This window comes from Trichosurus vulpecula, chromosome 9 (genome assembly GCF_011100635.1).
Source record: "Trichosurus vulpecula isolate mTriVul1 chromosome 9, mTriVul1.pri, whole genome shotgun sequence".
NCBI lineage: Eukaryota > Metazoa > Chordata > Mammalia > Diprotodontia > Phalangeridae > Trichosurus > Trichosurus vulpecula.
In genome coordinates, this window is record NC_050581.1 from 14,512,697 (window position 1) to 14,530,631 (window position 17,935).

The 17,935-nt window shown below is 40.6% G+C and overlaps 1 protein-coding gene across 2 annotated transcripts in view; it reads right to left on the minus strand.

The window, feature by feature from the left end:
- Positions 1-16,982, minus strand: part of FAM234A (family with sequence similarity 234 member A) — a 55,670-nt gene extending 38,688 nt beyond the window's left edge. The window contains exon 1 of one of the 2 annotated variants that reach the window (XR_005009142.1): positions 16,883-16,945. The gene's annotated coding sequence lies outside the window, so the exon portion shown is untranslated. Of the gene's footprint in view, positions 1-16,882 lie in introns of both variants that reach the window. The other variant, XM_036738721.1, reaches the window with a different exon arrangement.
- Between the last annotated feature and the right edge of the window lie 953 nt (positions 16,983-17,935).

Sequence of the window (17,935 nt, forward strand, 5' to 3'; positions counted from 1 at the left end):
AACACACAAGCTCCTAATCCAAAAACATCTACTAACATTTAAAACTGCCTCCTTACCATCTATTCCTTTTGAGATTTCAGAAAAACCTGGAAAGATTTACATGAACTGATGCTGAGTGAAGTGAGCAGAACCAGGAGAACACTATACATAATAACAGCAACACTGTGCAATGACCAGCTTTGATAGACTTAGCTCTTCTCAGCAATACAATGATTTGAGACAACTCCAAAAGACCCATATTGGAAAATGCTATCCACATCCAGAGAAAGAACTATGGAGTCTGAATGCAGATCAAAGCATACTATTTTCTCTCTCTTTTTTTCCTTTCTCGTGGTTTTTCCCTTTTGTTTTGATTCTTCTTTTACAACATGACTAATTTGGAAATATATTTAGTATTATTGTACTTGTATAGCCTATATCAGATTGTATTCTGTCTAGGGAAGGGGGGGAGAGAGAAAAAAAATTTAGAACTCAAAATCTTATAAAAATGAATGCTGAAAACTATCTTTACATGTAACTGGAAAAAATAAGATGCTATTAAATGGAAAAAAATTAAATGCCCTACTGTCAAATATCAGATACATCATAAAACATATCAAAATATAATTTTTTTTAAAAAGGAAGAAAAAAGCATCGGTCTCCTCTCCGTACTACTCCCACTTTTAAAATACAAATATTCTTGAGAAAGGTGGTAAATTAACATCACAATCAACAGCAGAGATCACTACAGAGTCCTGCCCCCGCCCCGGGCTATTTCCGATACCTGCGCAGTAGGTACTAAAAGTGCATGTTCCTTTAAGAACTAACCACTCCTCAATTCCTCCCTAACCACTCCCAATGCCCACACCATAACATCTAATTGACATGTCCCCCTTTAACTCCTTGTAACCTTCTATAAAAATTCCCCCCTGCCCCCTTTAGGGTCTCAGGTTCCCTCAGAACTTTTGCCCGCTGTGAAAGTGTAATAAAACTTTTGCCAACTTGACTTAAAGATTGCTTGGGTCCTCGAATTCACTCCAGGCAGCCTTGCCTTGGGAATTTTGGTTTGAGATTCCTACATCCCTGGGATTTATTTCTTCCTCTACACAAGTACCATTATTCCCATTTTTCAAATGAGGAGACTGAGGTTCTAAGAGATTAAATGACTTATTCAAGACCACCTACTGGCTAAGTGTCAAGAGCAAGATTTAATCTCAGGTTTCACTTCTCCAAGTTTAACAATTCTACTCACTACAGAACTCAGAACATCAAATCATTAATATAATGAACTTACCATATTTTCTCATTCAGAGAAGACCTGGGCAGGTTAACTGTATTGGGTACTTGAGGAGGGGCAGCTAGGTGGCACAGCGCATAGAGCACACGGCCAGGAGTCAGGAAGATCTGAGCGCAAATGTAGCCTCAGACACACACTTAATAGCTGTGTGACCCTGGGCAAGTCACTTAAGCCTGTTTGCCCCAGTTTCCTCATCTATACAATGAGCTGGAAAAGGAAATGGCAAACCATTCCAGTATCTCTGCCAAGAAAATCCCCAAAAGGTCACGAAGAGTCAGAGACAACCGAACAACAACTTGAGGATACGGAACTTTAAAAAGAGGGAATAGGTTCTAAAACAGCTCGACCTCATAATTATGCCTATGTTCAGTCCTGGTCATAATCCATATAGTTAAATATATCTACAAAGTACTGAAATCCTGTGCATTAATCCCTTTTTTATCATACTTCACTTTTATATCAAAGGACCAAAGATTCAGAGCTGGAAGAGACCTTGGAGTCCCTGAGTCCAATTCCTCCATTCTACAGATGGGGAACCTGGGGCCCAGGAAGGGTAAGTGAACCCAGGGTCACACGACCAGTGTCTCAGTGTTCAAAGCCAGGCGTTTCCCAGTCCAACTCCAGCACTCTCTCTGCTATAAAAATTAGGTCCAAAGAATTTGCAATTCAGTATCGGATATCCTCTGTGTAGCCTATGCAGCCAGTACTAAGTAGAAAATAAAAGCTTGCCAAAGATGCACAAGACACCATCCCTGACCTTATGGAACTCACAGCCTCATAAGACGGGCAAGACCAAGAATCTAGAGATGGTAGAATATCAGGTTGGAATAGGCTCTATTAGGGAGACCTTGCAGATCACTAACCCAAACCTCTCATTTTAGAGCAGAGGAAATGGAAAGCCAGGCCATGGGACCACTGATGGAGCCAAGACCTGTGGCTGGCACACACTGCTGAGAACTGGTTTACCAAGCAATACATAGTTAATAGGGACAATGAGGGCTGCAGGAATTCTGTAAGAAACCTGACAAGAATCACAAAGGAGTCAAGAGAATTTTCTAAGACCAAGTTTCCAAGTGGTTGCTTTCCCTCTGTATTATGCCGATGTGCATGAGCTTCCAGACCTGAAGGAATGGCTGAAATTAGAGTATTTATTACTTGCAGGATACCTTCATTTAGCATGTCCCGATCACATACCCTTAAGAGAACAGAGCAAACACACACAAGCATGTGACTCCCATCAGTCAGTAGCTGCATTACTCTGCTAATTTTTTTTGTTTGTTTCAGATATGACCAGCCACGAAAGACTTTTGTCCCAGTGTGATTAGAGATTAAAAAACAAACACAAAAAACTGCCTAATACAAAACAGAGAAGAGATTAAGTGGCTCACTAATTCTGTAATTCTCAACAGCTTTATGTCCTCTGTGGAAGAGGTTCAAGGCCCCCACACTAAATATCATCAATGTTTCCATACCAAAAACGAGGTACAAATGAAGAATGCTTGATTTTTCCTTGAAGAAAGAGTTTGGTAGGCTAAACCAATGACCAATCTGAAGATGCATTAGTATAAATTAAACTACTTATGCCAAGAGAGGCAGTAAAGAATAAAGACTGAAGGCTTTTATCTCCACAGCCTTGTGAAGTAAGTAGGTAATGAACATATTACTAAAAAGAGAAAGTATTTTGTAAAAGCTGTTTTATTTGAATAATACTAACTTAATGATGAAAGAACTGGAGATTAATTGCAGATAGGAAATCAGGGGCTTTTAAAATAAATCACTGTCTAAATAAGCTACTAAAAGGCTTAGATGGGAAAATTTCAGCTCCAGAAACATTAGTTATGGCAGTTGATAAGCAAATTGACTCAGAATATAAAGGAGGCAAAATTGGGAGTACTAAAGGCATATCATACAGATCCATGGAACACTAAACAGAAGTAGATTAGTGGTGAAAAAAGTTGTGTCTAAAGATGTCCTAAAAAACCCCAACAACAAAAAGAGACATATAACTTATAAAATAATATAAGTACTTAATAAATACTTGTTTATTGATAGTATACCACATAAAGGTCAAAAGCTACCATTAATTCAACAAACATTTATTTAAAAAAAAAAAAGCACTTGCTACACACAGTATGAGGGGGACACAAAGAAGGCATTTCTAGTTTACTGTAGGGGTGAGGAGGTTGGACAGGTTACAGAAGTACAACCCATAGAAGGTATTATGCCCATATTATATAACTTGAAAACCAACTGAAAGAATAGCCAAAAGCCATATATCTGCCCTTCACTATTTCAAAAATCATTACTTGGTGTCTGAAACCACCTATTGCAGTCACTTCCTTCCTGTCATTTTTGGACAAGAGATAGAGGTATTCCACGGTGGTATCACTTATAAAATTACTGAAAACATTTGTAGAAAAAAGACAAAAGGGCAGCTAGGTAGTGCAGTGAGAAGAGCACAGGCCTTGGAGTCAGGAGGACCTGAGTTCAAATTTGGTCTCAGACACTTGACACAAGGTCACTCTGTGACCTTGGGCAAGTCACTTAACCCCAATTGCCCTGCCTTCCCCCCTCAAAAAAAAAATTTAAAAAAACAAAAAAGGCAAAAGGCAAATTGCAGCAAAGATTTGATTTCACCTGATGAGATTACCCTGACATGGAAACTTTTAAGGCTGAACACATGGCACTCTTTTCACAAATTAATACAGAACGCTGAAAGGCTTTTCATTTTCACGTCAAGTGTTTAAAAAAATTATCACAATATATTTGTTGCTCTATTTTATAACTATCAATCGGAAATCCCTCCTGAATGTGTTTACTTTCCATTGGGTATCTCTTGATATCCGAACTCTTAAGGTTACTAATTATCAATAAAGGTTACTAACAAGTTGAAAGGTAAAAAATCAAAGCAAACATCGGTCAGTAACAAAAAAGCTTATTGATTCTTGGCAAAAGCCAACACACGCTTCCTTTTCTTCTGTAGCTAATACCCCAATTTATAAGGTATGGGTCATTAAAAAGACACCAACAAAAATATTTTAAAGGTTTGGGATTTAGAATATTTAGAACATATACTATTATATATAGTCATTATACTATATACATATTATTATATAATATTTAGAATATATACTAGAGGAAAAACAGCAAACAAGCAGCAAAAGACTCCTGCAAATTAGCAAGAGGCTTTGAAGCAAAGTCTTTCTGGTCAAGATCTCACTTCTAAGATACAAAGGAAAGAACTACGTCAAATTTACAAGAACAAGAGCCAGTTTATCCAATTGATAGTCAAAGGACACGAGAGGTGAAACATATATATATAACCACCTATTTGTGTCCTTTGACTATTTCATAGAAAAAAAGCTAAGCTATTAATAACCATATTTAAAATACTCTCAACCATTAACAATTAGGTAAATGAAAATTAAAACAACTCTGGGGTATTATCTCACTCATCAGATTGGCTAAGTTGACAAAAATGGAAAATGACAAGTGCTGCAGGAGCTATGGAAAAATAGGTACTTTTCCCACTGTTGGTGGAACTGTGAACTAGTCCAACTATTCTGGAAAGCAACATGGAACTATACCTGAAGCTATTAAACTGTGCATACTCTTTGGCCTAGATATAGTGCTAGTACTTCTATATCCCCAAAAAGATCAAAAAAAGAGGGAAAGCACCCTTATGTACAAAAATATTTTTAGCAGCATGTTGTGGTGGCAAAAAAATTGGAAAGGAGGAGATGCTTATCAGTTGGAGAATGGCTAAACAATTTATGGTATACGAATGTGATGGAATACTATTATAAGAAATAGTAATGGGGATGGTTTTAGAAAAACCTGGAAAGACCTATGTGAATTGATGCAGTATGAAGTAAACAGAACCAGAAGTACAATGTACACAACAACAACAACATGCTGCAAAGATAATCAACTCTGAAAGACTTAGGGACTCTGATCAATGAAATGGCAAACCACGACTCCAAAAGACTCATGATGAAACATGCTATTCACTCCAGACAGAAAGCTGACAGACTCAGAGTGCAGAAGGATGCATATTTTTTTCCTTTCTTGTTGGACATTGCTAATGCAAGAATTTGTTTTGCATGATTATACATATTTGTAATGGGGGCTGTTTTTCTTGCCCTCTCAATGGGTGAGAGAGAGGGGGGGGAGGAAAGCAGAGAATTCAGAACTGAAAATAAAACTGAACTAAAAGAAACTAATTTTGAACTAAAAATAAAAAGCTGAATGGTAAAATTAAAGCAAAACCAGTCACTTCTTGCTTATATAACAAAAGCAGAACAAAAAGGCTTGTTGGTCTGTGGCTAAACCTGTTTCCTTCTTTTCTGTTGCTAACACTCTAATTTATATGGTGTGGGTTATTAGAAAGACACCAACAAAAACATTTTAAAAGGTTTAGGGTTTAGTTCGTATATTGGCCAAAGAAAAAAAATTCCTTTGCCGCAAGTCTCTCTGATCCAAGATATATGAACAACTGAACCAAAATTATAAGAAGAAGAGCTATTCTGGTTCCAAAGATGAGATACAAGAAGACAGCTCCACCCCTTTACACAGATGAGAGGTCTACAAGTGTGGCCTATTGCAGATATTTTCAGACTTTTCAATGTATTGGTCAGTTTTGTTGATTTTTTTTCTTTCCATTTTATTCTTTAAAAATATTTGCTTTATGGAATGGCTCTCTGGGATACAGAGGAGGAGACACACGGGGGAAAATTTTGGTGATGGAAAAAAACAAAAGATATCAATAAAAATTTATTTTTTTAAATAATAACTATTCTCCAAAAGATAAATGGTCAGAATGCCTCCATTTTTTCTCTGTTTTGCCTAGGTTATGCTGAGCATTTGGGCAGAGCCAAGATGGCAGCTGGAAAGCAAGGACTAGTGTGAGCTCCCTGCCAAGGCCCTCCAAAAACCTATTAAAAAATGGCTCTGAGCCAGGAGAACGTTGTGCACAGCCACAGATATATGGATTCCGTGAGGACCAACCCTGACATACTGCGCTCTTCTCAGCAACCTAAGGTGCAAGGACAACTCCAGGGGACTCACGATGGAGAATGTTATCTTCATCCAGAGAAAGAACTGTGAAGTTTGAATGCAGATCGAGGTACACTACATGCTCGCCTTTTTTGCTTCTCTTTTGTTTTTGTTTTTGGGTTGGTTTTTTTTTTTGGTTCTGTTTCTTCTTTCTCATGATTCATTCCATTGGTCATAATTCTTCTCCACAACTTGACTAGTGCATAAATTAATTCAATGCGAAGTTATACATGATAGTTATATGAGATTCCATGCCGTCTTGGGGAGGGAGGGGAGAAAATCTGGACCTCAAAACTATGTAGAACCGTGTGTGGTAAACTAAAAATAAATAAATAAATTTATTTTAAAAAAAAAATGGCTCTGAACCAATTCTAGAACTGCAGAACCCACAAAACAGCAGAAGGAAGCAGGGCTCCAGCCCAGGACAGCCTGGATGGTAGCTAGGTGAGATCTTTCGCGCACGGACTGGGAGCAGAGCAGAGTCCAGCGTGGGCCATGCAGACCAACCAGACCAGGAGCCGGGCGGAGCGGGACCTAGCACCCTGAATCAGTGAACTGTGGCAGTTGCCAGACTTCTCAACCCACAAACACCAAAGACAACAGAGACGAACTGCAGAACCCACAAAATAGCAGAGGGAAGCAGGGCTCTAGTCCAGGACAGCCTGGATGGTCTCTGGGTAAGGTCTATCCCACACAGAGCTGGGAGCGGAGCACAGCCCAGCGGAGCGCAGCCCAGCATGGGCCACGCGGACAAACCAGACCAGAAGCCAGGCGGAGTGTGCCCTAGCGCCCTGAATCAGTGAGCTGTAGCAGTTACCAGACTTCTCAACCCACAAACACCATAGACAACAGAGTAGGTTAGTGGGAAAAGCTGCAGGGGGGAGGGGGGGAGTTCATGGTTTAGCCACCGCCCCGGGGGGCAGCGGAGGTGGGGCAGCTACAGAACTACAGCTGCTTCTGGCCCCAGGCCCACCTGGTAGGAGGAATTAAGTGGTGGATCAGAGCAAGAGTGAAGAGCCTGCTGAAGATCTAAGTCCAGTCCAGGTTGGGGGTTCTTGGGGAAGGAGAAGTGCTCGTGTGGCAGAGCTGGCGCATCCCCTCAAGCTTGGAACATAGAACTCTTTACCCTACAAGCAGTCATACCCCACTGAAAAACTCAAGGGTCAAGTAAGTTGGCTGGGAACATGGCCAGGCAACAAAAACGCACCCAGATTCAGTCTCAGACTTTGGAATCTTTCTTTGGTGACAAAGAAGACCAAAACATACAGCCAGAAGAAGTCAACAAAGTGCAAGAGCCTACAACAAAAGCCTCCAAGAAAAACATGAACTGGTCTCAGGCCATGGAAGAGCTCAAAAAGGAGATGGAAAAGCAAGTTAGAGAAGTAGAGGAAAAATTGGGAAGAGAAATGAGAAGGATGCGAGAAAACCATGAAAAACAAGTCAATGACTTGCTAAAGGAGACCCAAAAAAATACTGAAAAATATACTGAAGAAAACAACACCTTAAAAAATAGACTAATTCAAATGGCAAAAGAGCTCCAAAAAGCCAATGAGAAGAATGCTTTGAAAGGCAGAATTAGCCAAATGGAAAAGGAGGTCCAAAAGACCACTGAAGAAAATACTACCTTAAAAATGAGACTGGAGCAAGTAGAAGCTAGTGACTTTATGAGAAATCAAGATATTATAAAACAGAACCAAAGGAATGAAAAAATGGAAGACAATGTGAAATCTATCACTGGAAAAACCACTGACCTGGAATATAGATCCAGGAGAGATCATTTAAAAATTATTGGACTACCTGAAAGCCATGATCAAAAAAAGAGCCTAGATATCATCTTTCGAGAAATTATCAAGGAGAACTGCCCTGATATTCTAGAGCCACAGGGCAAAATAGAAATTGAAAAAATCCACAGATCACCTCCTCAAATATGCTGAGCATTGCCAATATCTATGTTCTGGATAATACAAAGCATTATGGGCATTCAACTAATAATGGCATTATTTCTGACAAAAATATGTCCTACTCTTCCAGAAAACTCTAGGGGTATTATTTTTGGCTATCTAGTTTATCAGTTCAGAAATGAAGGTGGTTTATACTACTAGGTCTGTATTTCAAAGAGATCAAAGAAAAGGAAAAATTAACTACATGTGCAAAAAACATTTACAGCAGCTCTTTTTGTGGTGGCAAAGAATTGGAAATTGAGGGAATGCCCATCAATTGGGGAATGGCTGAACAAGTCATGGCATATGAATTATTATGAAATACTATTGTGTTATACACAATGAACAAGCTGATTTCAGAAAAACCTAAAAAGACTTATATGAACAGAAGCAAAATGAAGTAAGCAGAAGCACAACACTGTACTCAGTAACAGCAATATTGTAAGGATGATCAATTGTGACTTAACCAGCCACTCTGATCAAAACATTGATCCAAGACAATTCCAAAGGCCCATGATGGAAAGTGCTATCCCACCTCCAGAGAGAGAACTGATGAACTCTGAATGCAGGCTAAAGCATACTTTAAAAAAAAACTTTCTTTGTTTGTGTTTTCTTTTGCAACATGGCTAATATGAAAATATTTTATATGACTTTAAAAATATAAGCAATATCATATTGCTTGCCTTCTCAAGGGGTGGGGAAGGAAGAAAATTTGGAACTCAAAAATTTTTAAATGAATGTTACAAAATTTTATATGTAATTAAGAAATATTTAACTAGCTAAATAACAATGTTTAAAAAAAAAAGAAGTAATTCAAAGATGTGACCTTCCCTTAACTGCATCTATAAAATTAAATTCCTAAGCTTCTTCCTTAAACATCCATTCAGCACACTTTTGTGTGGCTTCCTTACCATCTGAAGAGGGAATACTTACCACTTCTAAACCTGTTTCTTTGAAAAAGACAGATACTATCACTAGTTATTCAGACATGGAAAAATAAACATTTTTAGAAAGTTTCTGCTCTCTATGCCACAATGAAGCATCTGTAATATATAAACACAAAGAGAAAAAAGCTATTTACATCAGCTCTATGTAGTTCCAATGGGTACTTTGTACTATAAATGTCAGAGGATCAGTAAATCTTAATATTACAAGGGATCTCAGAAGTCAGCTAATGAAATTCAGACTACCCTTTCCAAGCTGCTGTGGTTATTCAATTAGCTGGCTGATCTCTGAATTTGGAGACTAGATTTAAACTCTTCTAGTGGTGGGGAATTGACTGTTTACTTATATTCCACTGTTAAAGGAGGCATAAATATTTAGTAAGAGCTTGCTATGATCAAAGTACTGTGCTCAATACAACATCATCTCTGACTTCAAAGAGCTTTATTATCATCTAATAATTTGGATGTTTCCACTTATATTTAACAGAAATCATCAATCCTCTACAGTTTATTTATTGATTCTCATGCTGTCCCCTAAGTGGAATAAATTCTAATATTATTTCTTTCCAAGTCTGCAGGTGACAGCTGGGTACTTTTATGGTCTAGATAGCAGCAAAACTATATTCTTTATTTTGTAAGTTAAAAAGGTCATTAATTTTGGCAAACATCAAGATAACCCAAGTTTACCAGCTACAGAAAGTGGTTTCCAATTCTCTGTGCTATATGAGCTTAACATTTTCCAAATATTCCCAATGAAGTTCTAAGAATTAATACTCTTTTTGGAAGAAAAATTTAAAGGTTTTTATTAAATTTAAAGAGACATGTATGTAACTAAGGGGAAGAAATGTTATCAAATAGAGCTTTGCATGTTCTACCTAGTTCTTATAAGAGTTGCATTAAATTTCCAAGACTGCGCCATTATTGATGTCTACTGTTAGAATTAATACTCAGGGCAGCTAGGTGACATAGTGGATGGCGCGCTGGAAAACTTGGCCTCAGGTCCAGCCTAGGACACTTGCTAGCTGTGTGATCCTGGGCAGGTCACTTCTTCCTGTCTGCCACAGTCACCTCATCTGTGGAGTGGAGTGGGCTGGAGAAAGAAATGTATTTTTTTTTAATTAAAAAAAAAAAAAGGAATTGATACTAAACACTTTTTTTAACACGGCCATACTTCCTCCCTGCAGTGGTTCAGAAGTTGTTGCTCTCTTGAAAATGACAAGTCACCCTCCCCCAACTCCAGGCACTCTGGGGATGGGCCATCTCTTTTACAAGTTTTTTAGTGGTCACTGTCACCACTGCCATCCTTAAAATTTCTTTTGCCTAAAATAAAATAATTCTTTCCAGTTTGCAAAGGGACAATAGAAAGAATCCTTTTGGTTTTTGGCCCTTTCCATAAATCAGGGGTGGGGAACTTATGGCCTCAAGGCCACATGTGGCCCTCTCGATCCTCAAGTGCAGCCCTTTGACCCAATCCAAACTTCACAGAACAAATCTCCTTAATAAAAGGATTTGTTTTGTAAGACTTGGACTCAGTCAAAAGGCCACACCCAAGGACCTAGAAGGGCACATGTGGCCACAGGTTCCCCACCCCTGCAGCTTAAATCATTATCTTGTTTGGACAGGAATACCAGTAGCCCTACCTAACAGAGATCCCACCCTGGCCCAGCCTGGGAAAGTATTCTTTCATCCTAGATAAGTGAATGCTTCTTGACACATTGCTCTGGCAAACCAGAGACTACTCTTTACAAATTGTTAGCTACAGTCATTCCATTCAGGGTAGTACATCTAATAATTAAGGATAAAGAACAAGTTGAAGAGCTGCAAAATAGTGGTTAAACTGCCAATTAACATTCCAAAGGAAAATAAGGCTGTATATTGCTTGGAACCCAAATAGTACATTCTGTTTTGGTTTAGCAAAAGTCCATCATTACTGTTCATATTTTTCCTCTCATAAATTAAAAGCAGCAGCCTGAGTTTAAGAAAAAAATGATCTATGATGAGATGACTGAGCCCTAAAGATGTCCTCTTAAAATAAACAACAGCTGCCATTTATATAGAACTGTCAAACATTTATTAAGCAACTACTATGTGCCAAGCACTGTGCTAGGTTCTGGGAATACAAAGACGAAAGTCCCTGCCCTCATGTACCTTACATTCTATTAGGGAAGATAACAACACACATGCATAAGAGTATGTTAAATACAATTTGGGGGCAGGGCCAGAAGAGAGGCGATAGCCACTTGGGTTAAGAGATGATAGGAAAGGCCACATAAAGGAACTGAAATAAGGGATCTTAGAGGTAGAGGTGGGACCAATTAGGAGGCTACTGAAATAATTCAAGTAAGATGTCCTAACTAGAAATGGCAGCCATATAAGTAGAAAAGGAGAAAGATGTGATGTTGTGAAGGCAGAATCAAATTAACAAAGATTTGGCAATTGGATGTATGAGGTGAGAGAGGGTGAGAGAGAGAATATACTGAGATCCTGAACCTTGGTGACTAGAAGGATAGTGGTACCTTTCACAGAAATAAGTTCAGAAAAGGAGTAAAGTTTGAAGAGAAAATGAGTTATGCTTTGGATATGCTAATTGTGAGGTGCCTATGGGACATCTCCAATAGGCTCATTTGTGACCGGAACTTAAGGAGACTATAATTTGATACACAAATCTAGGAGTCATTTGCATAGAGATGATAAAAATTCATGGGAGCTTATGAGATCACTAAGTAAGAGAGTCTAGAGAGAGAAGAGCCAGGACAGTCTTGGGGCACACCCACAGGAAGGGGGTACAACATGAATGAGGATCTCCATTAAAGCAGAATCAAGAAAGAGCAGTATTATGAAAACCCAGAGAGTTCTTAGCCCTTCTAAGGAACTTTAGTTCATTTTAGGAGGTTCCCAAAATACTTTACATTCATGATCTCTTGATTCTCACAATTAACAGTATTAGGAAAGGACTCCTGGCATTGTACACTTTATAGCTATAGAAACCAAGACACAGAGAGACTGACTAACTGACTTGCTACATCACCTAACTCGTAAATCTTTGAGGTGGGAAACCAATGAGGGAAATTCCTAACTCCAAGTCTAAAATTCCTTGCTTCTCATTTCTCCACTGCTTGCAAACAGCTTAGTTTTCAGCTCTTCTAATACATCTACCCTTGGCGACTCAATTTTCTGGGGTCGTCACCCCCTTCATACGGTCACAGCTCTAGACAAGGAAGGGGCCTCGGAAGCCATCCATCTTAGTTCCACTCTCCTTTTACAGATGAGGAAACTGAGATCCAGGGGAGTTAGGTGACTTGCCCAAGGCCACAAAGGTAGGATTCAGAGAGGAGATGGGAACTACGGCCCTTTAAACCTAGGGCTAGCACTTCTTCTATTATATCATGCAACCTGCCCTTGAGCAGAGTATCCATCCATTCCTTCTATTTCTCTCAGAAGAAACCTCAAGTGGGTTTTCAAATCAAGTCTCACTTGCACAGGGAAGAAAAGAAGTGCCGACATACAAATAAAAAACAGGTGATGGGTGTTTGGAGGAAGTGCCCTGGTCTTTTTAATGGAGAAAGTCTTCAGGGAAATCCTAAAGTTACAGATTAACAATAAGATCTTGTTTCCCAGTTAGCAAAAGCACTTTGTTAGAGGATAAAAAGGTCACCTAGTAGCTATGGCTCCAAATCGGCTGGCTTTAAAAGTAATGATTAATTATCTAAGTAGGGCTTAAGAAAAGTATTGACATCATCTTTAAGTATTAGGTTTCATTCAGCTACGAAGTCTTGCCCTGCCAAATGTCACTGTTAGTTGGACTACTCTTCTAAGAAAAGGCACACAATTACTTCCAGCAGCACGAACAAGGGTGAAACAGTGGGAAATGGGAGTAAAGATTATAACCTATGAGAAGAAAAAGACAGGAACAGGAACAACAGAAACAGGAACTGTTTAAGAATACATACCTGTCTGGAACAATTTTATGAAGCCAGTCCTAAGGCAGTCAACTGTCTGATACTTTCCCCTCCATTTCAGGCTTATGGTTAAAGCTCTAAGTAATATAATATTACATGGAATAATCTCATAAAAACATCAGGTTCTAAAGCTAAGTGTCTTCTGTACAAAGGTCGTGAAATTAAGGGATCTTGCCATTCCACTCTTTGATCTGTTTACATTGGTTGTTTTCTTCAATTAAATCAATTCAATACACATTTATTAAGCACCTACTTAGTGTAAAGTATGGTGCTAGGCCTTGGGAATACAAACACAAGAAAGTGAAAGAGGCCCTGCCCTGAAGAAGTTAAATTCTAACCTCCTATCTCAAGCTATGTCTCTTGGACAAATCTCTACACACCTGTGAGCTTATCTCTTCCTCTGTAAAATAGAAATAATAATCCTTGTTCTGCTTTCCCCACAGGGATGTTATGAGGAAAGCACTTTAGACCAGCAAAAAATTAATATCATTGACAACAATAATAGCTAACATTTATACAATGTGCCATGCATTGTACTAAGTGCTTTACTATTATTATCTCATTTGAGCTTCACAATAACCCTGGGAGGTAGGTGCTATTATTATCCCATTTTACAGATGAGTAAACTGAGTCAAAGAACAATTAAGTGGTCACACAGCTAGTAATTGTCCGAGGCTGGATTTTTAATTCAAGAGAGGTTATGGGTCTTGTGAGTAGTTTCCGTGACCAAAAAACAAACAAAAAAACCCCAAGAAAAATAAGGTGTTTTTCCCCTCTTTTTATAACCCTGAGAAATTCCCTCCCCCATTACCAACACTTTCCTCTCTCAGCTCCAACATCATGTTTATTAAGCTGATCACTATAATGATAACTTATAAAACCAAACTATTTAATAGTTTAAAAAAAAAAACCTACAAAAATAACTGGGTAGGTTGGGTTGTTGTTGTCATCTGGCCTTCATTCTCAAAGGGGACCAAGACATCAATCAGGGAGGTGATGCCATGACATGCAAGTGAACTGGATTTAAGTGAGGGAGGGCTGTGCAAAGTCACAACCACAACTTTCTCTTCTAGAGGCATCTGGTTACAGTGGTAAGATATAGATCAGGCTGACTGGAGATGGCCCTGGATGCAGTGGGAGAACTAGCTAGGCCTTTTTAATCCTAAACAGGTCTCAGTTTGACTAAGGCAACACACATCAAGGCTAGGTTAAGAAATAAGATACAGAATGGCCTCTTTTACCTAGGTAGGTTGGGATAGTGGAAACAAATAAAAAACCTCCTCCTTTAGTTCAACTGAAAATATCACGAAAGAATACTTCCTTCAATCTAAAACACTTTCCAGACTTTTTCCTTTAGGAAAGTGGGTAGAGACTGAAGAACAATAAGGTTCCAGGAAACGGATTATGACTGGATAACAAACTTCGGACAAAAAGTAACTCCAGTCTAATTAAGATCGTGACTTTCTCCATCCCTAGGAGGGTATAATGGCCCACTTAGGGAAAGTGCCTTCTTCTCTGTTCAAAAAGGACCAAGAGATTGATGGCAAGGAGGAAAAAGTCCTTTCCATCCTAGAAGAGCAGGTAAAGGAAGGAAGTAGTTGTAACTGAAGATTAAGTAACTTGTTTTAGAATGTTGTTCCAAACCCATATTTTAACATGTGACCTTTTCTTTGTTGGAGATTCCTAAAAGGTTACCTCAAATTTTCTTGGGGTAAAGAGATGTCAGAATGTGGGACTACGTCAACTTGGACATTATACTCTAAACTATAAATGCTTCAATTTGATGTTAAATTAATTTTAAAAGTTTCTGTCAGACTTGTGCCTAAAATGCAAAGTAGAATATTAACATTTTTCTTCACCAAGCCTTTTGACTATATATATTTAGTTAGATCTGGGACTCTAACCCTGCTCTTCCTACCCTAAAACATATCACTTCCCTTCTACGTCAAATGGTTTTATTATAGGGATTAAGGGCAAATCCATCTTTCAAATGAGATGTAAAGTTTATTATGTGTAATCTTAATGTAAGTAAAGGTCTTATATATCACTTATTCATGAGTCGCTATTGTAGTAACTATCTGAGACTATTTTTACACGGTACATTTTCATCCCTTATCTTAAAGTCTTTTAAAATAAGAAGTTATAGATGCCTATGGAAAGTAGCAAAGAGCGAAGCTGTTTCACAGAGCCATTTTTACATAAAATAAGTTACTTGATTTACTTAGAAAGGAGCTTGGATTAAGCCTCCTATCCCAAATTTTAAGACATTATTCTTCCTACAACTCCATCTTCATCTATTTTTATTTTAAATTAAAATCAGTCTTCTTCATTCCTGTTTTGACTATTAGGTGTGATGGGAAGAAGAGAAGATTCTTAAAAGAATGTACATATTCTAGTAGAGAGTAAAAAGATTTCTCTCTACAAGCATCTCAAAATCAGCAAATACTTTTTGCTAACAATACTAATGTCTTCGCAGAAGACAAGTTGATAAATATTTAATTCGCTGCAAAGAACTGTCAGTTTTTAAAAAACCTTTTACACAGATATTTCGCATAAAACAATGCTTATAAAACTAGCAGAATACTCATAAACAGGTCCCACCCAGACTAAACGCTCAGAAAGGGCACATGATCAAGTGTCTTCGTAAACATCAAAACCTTCCCTTTAGCAGCTCAAAGAATCCAGCTCAATCTTATAACTAAATTCAGGGGTAGGGAACCCGCGGCGTCGAGGTTACAGATGACCCTCTAGGTCCTCAAGTGCGGCCCTCTGACTGCATCCAAACAATCAAAGGATTTGTTCTGCGAAGTATGGACTCAGTCAAAAGGCAAGGCGGCACCCAAGGATCTAGGTGGCCACATGCGGACTCGAGGCCGCAGGTTTCCCCATCCCTGAAATGCCATACTGCCCAGTTGATCTAGCTTTGGGTTACCCAAATAGTTGCAACAGTGCACATGAATCTAGCTAGGGTAAAATTACAGAGTAAGGGAGGGGGCAGGGAAGAAACATTTCCTAGGGAAGTTACCTCCTACTTATGGAAAGAACACGGGGGATCAACGAGAGATACAATTCTTAAAACGGACCTAGGACACAAAAACCATGTGAATAATTTTTTAAAGAGGAAAATAACGGCCACCCCAGGAAAGGTAGGGCAGTCCCATGCAGAATTCAGGGAGCAAAGGGGTTGGGGTCCGCCGCTGAAGGGTGCAGCGGGAAGGAGGTGCGCAGAGCTCCTCTCTGGGAGATCCCTGGGAGTGGGGGAGAAACCTCCCACCCCCATTTCTTCTTTCCGCCACCCCATCCCTCCATTCCTTCCGAGTCTGGCAGATTTCTTAAGGAGGAAGAGGCGCAGGGAGCTGGAGAGTTAAAGAGCCGGTCTCGGAGAGCTTCCAGGTGGGAGCCCCGGGCGTTCACGCCCGAACCGGACCGCGGCTTGCTCCCCCGGTGGGGGGCACCTGGGAGGATGGAACCTTAGGGATGCAGGGGGCCGGCCGAGGGGAACACGAGGACCCCGGGACCGCAGAGGTCTCGGGGGGAGAAAGGAAACACTCAGGAACCTCGGGAGGGAATGGAGAAGGGACACGGTGCGGGGCGGGGAGAGGGGAGACAGGAGCACACCTGGAGGGGGATTGGGGCAGGGGGCGGGGAAGGGGGCCTAAGGCCGCTGCATCACGGTAAGGACGAGTGAGGCGTAGCTGGCTCACTCACCTGCAGCCACCTCTCGCCAGCCAGTCAGTGCGCCCGAGATCCAAGCCGGTGCAGGTCGTTCCCCCTGCCCCTCCCGGCTTCGCGTCACTTCCGCCCCCGGAGCCCCGCCCTTCAGAAAAAGAGGGAATACGCGGTGGGCCACGCGCGCCCGGCAGGTCTGCGGCGCTGCTTAGCAACGCGGCACCTTTGTGGCTCCGGCGCGACGCCCTCACCACCACCCCACGCTCCCAGCCTGGTTCTCGGGGCGCTGCTGTGGGCGTGGCCTCGCCTCTACCCCCGCCCCCCCGGGGGTGGGTCCAGGGCCAAAGCCGGGGCGGTTTCCCCACTATTTGTAGCTACTGCCCGGGTCAACCGGAGGAGCACGGGCTGGGGCCACGGGAGGGGCAGCGGGAGAAGGTCGTGGCCCCTTTCCTGGAACCTGCGCCTGCCGCGACCGCAAACACCGGGGAAAGGGCACTGAATTTGGAGTCAGAGCACCTGGGATCCAACGCTTACCACCTTTGTCACTATGGGCAAATCTCCTCCCTGCTCTGCATCCCAATCTCCTCCACTATCCAGGAAGGGGGTTGCATGAAATGATTCCCAGTCAGGGCATTTTCCCACCCTCTTGAGACATGCCAAGGTCTGGGCCCAAGAGAGGGAGAATGATGTAGTGAGCGCTGACCTTGGAGTCAGGACGGCTGCACTCTCTTTGCACTTGTGACCTTGGGCACTCCCTGTGGTGTGGATACAATCCGTGCCCTCAGGGTTAAAAAGAATATCGAGAGTTGCTTTCCCAGTACTTTGCGAAGACCCTCCTGAGAATCCTCTAACTTGAGGGCCCCCAAAGTCCTTTTCCGGCCCCCCCCCCTTACCTTGAAATACCATAAAACTTCTTAACCTGTACCAAAAGAATTGTTTTTGTCTCCTTCATCTGTGTTCTCCCGACCTTAAAACTGTGTCCCCCTGCCCTGTCCTTAAATCATAAAGAATTCCCTATGTCTTCTCCCTCATCTTACGTCATGAAATCCTTTCTTGTCCTGTCTTTAATCGTTAACCCCCATAAAGACCTCT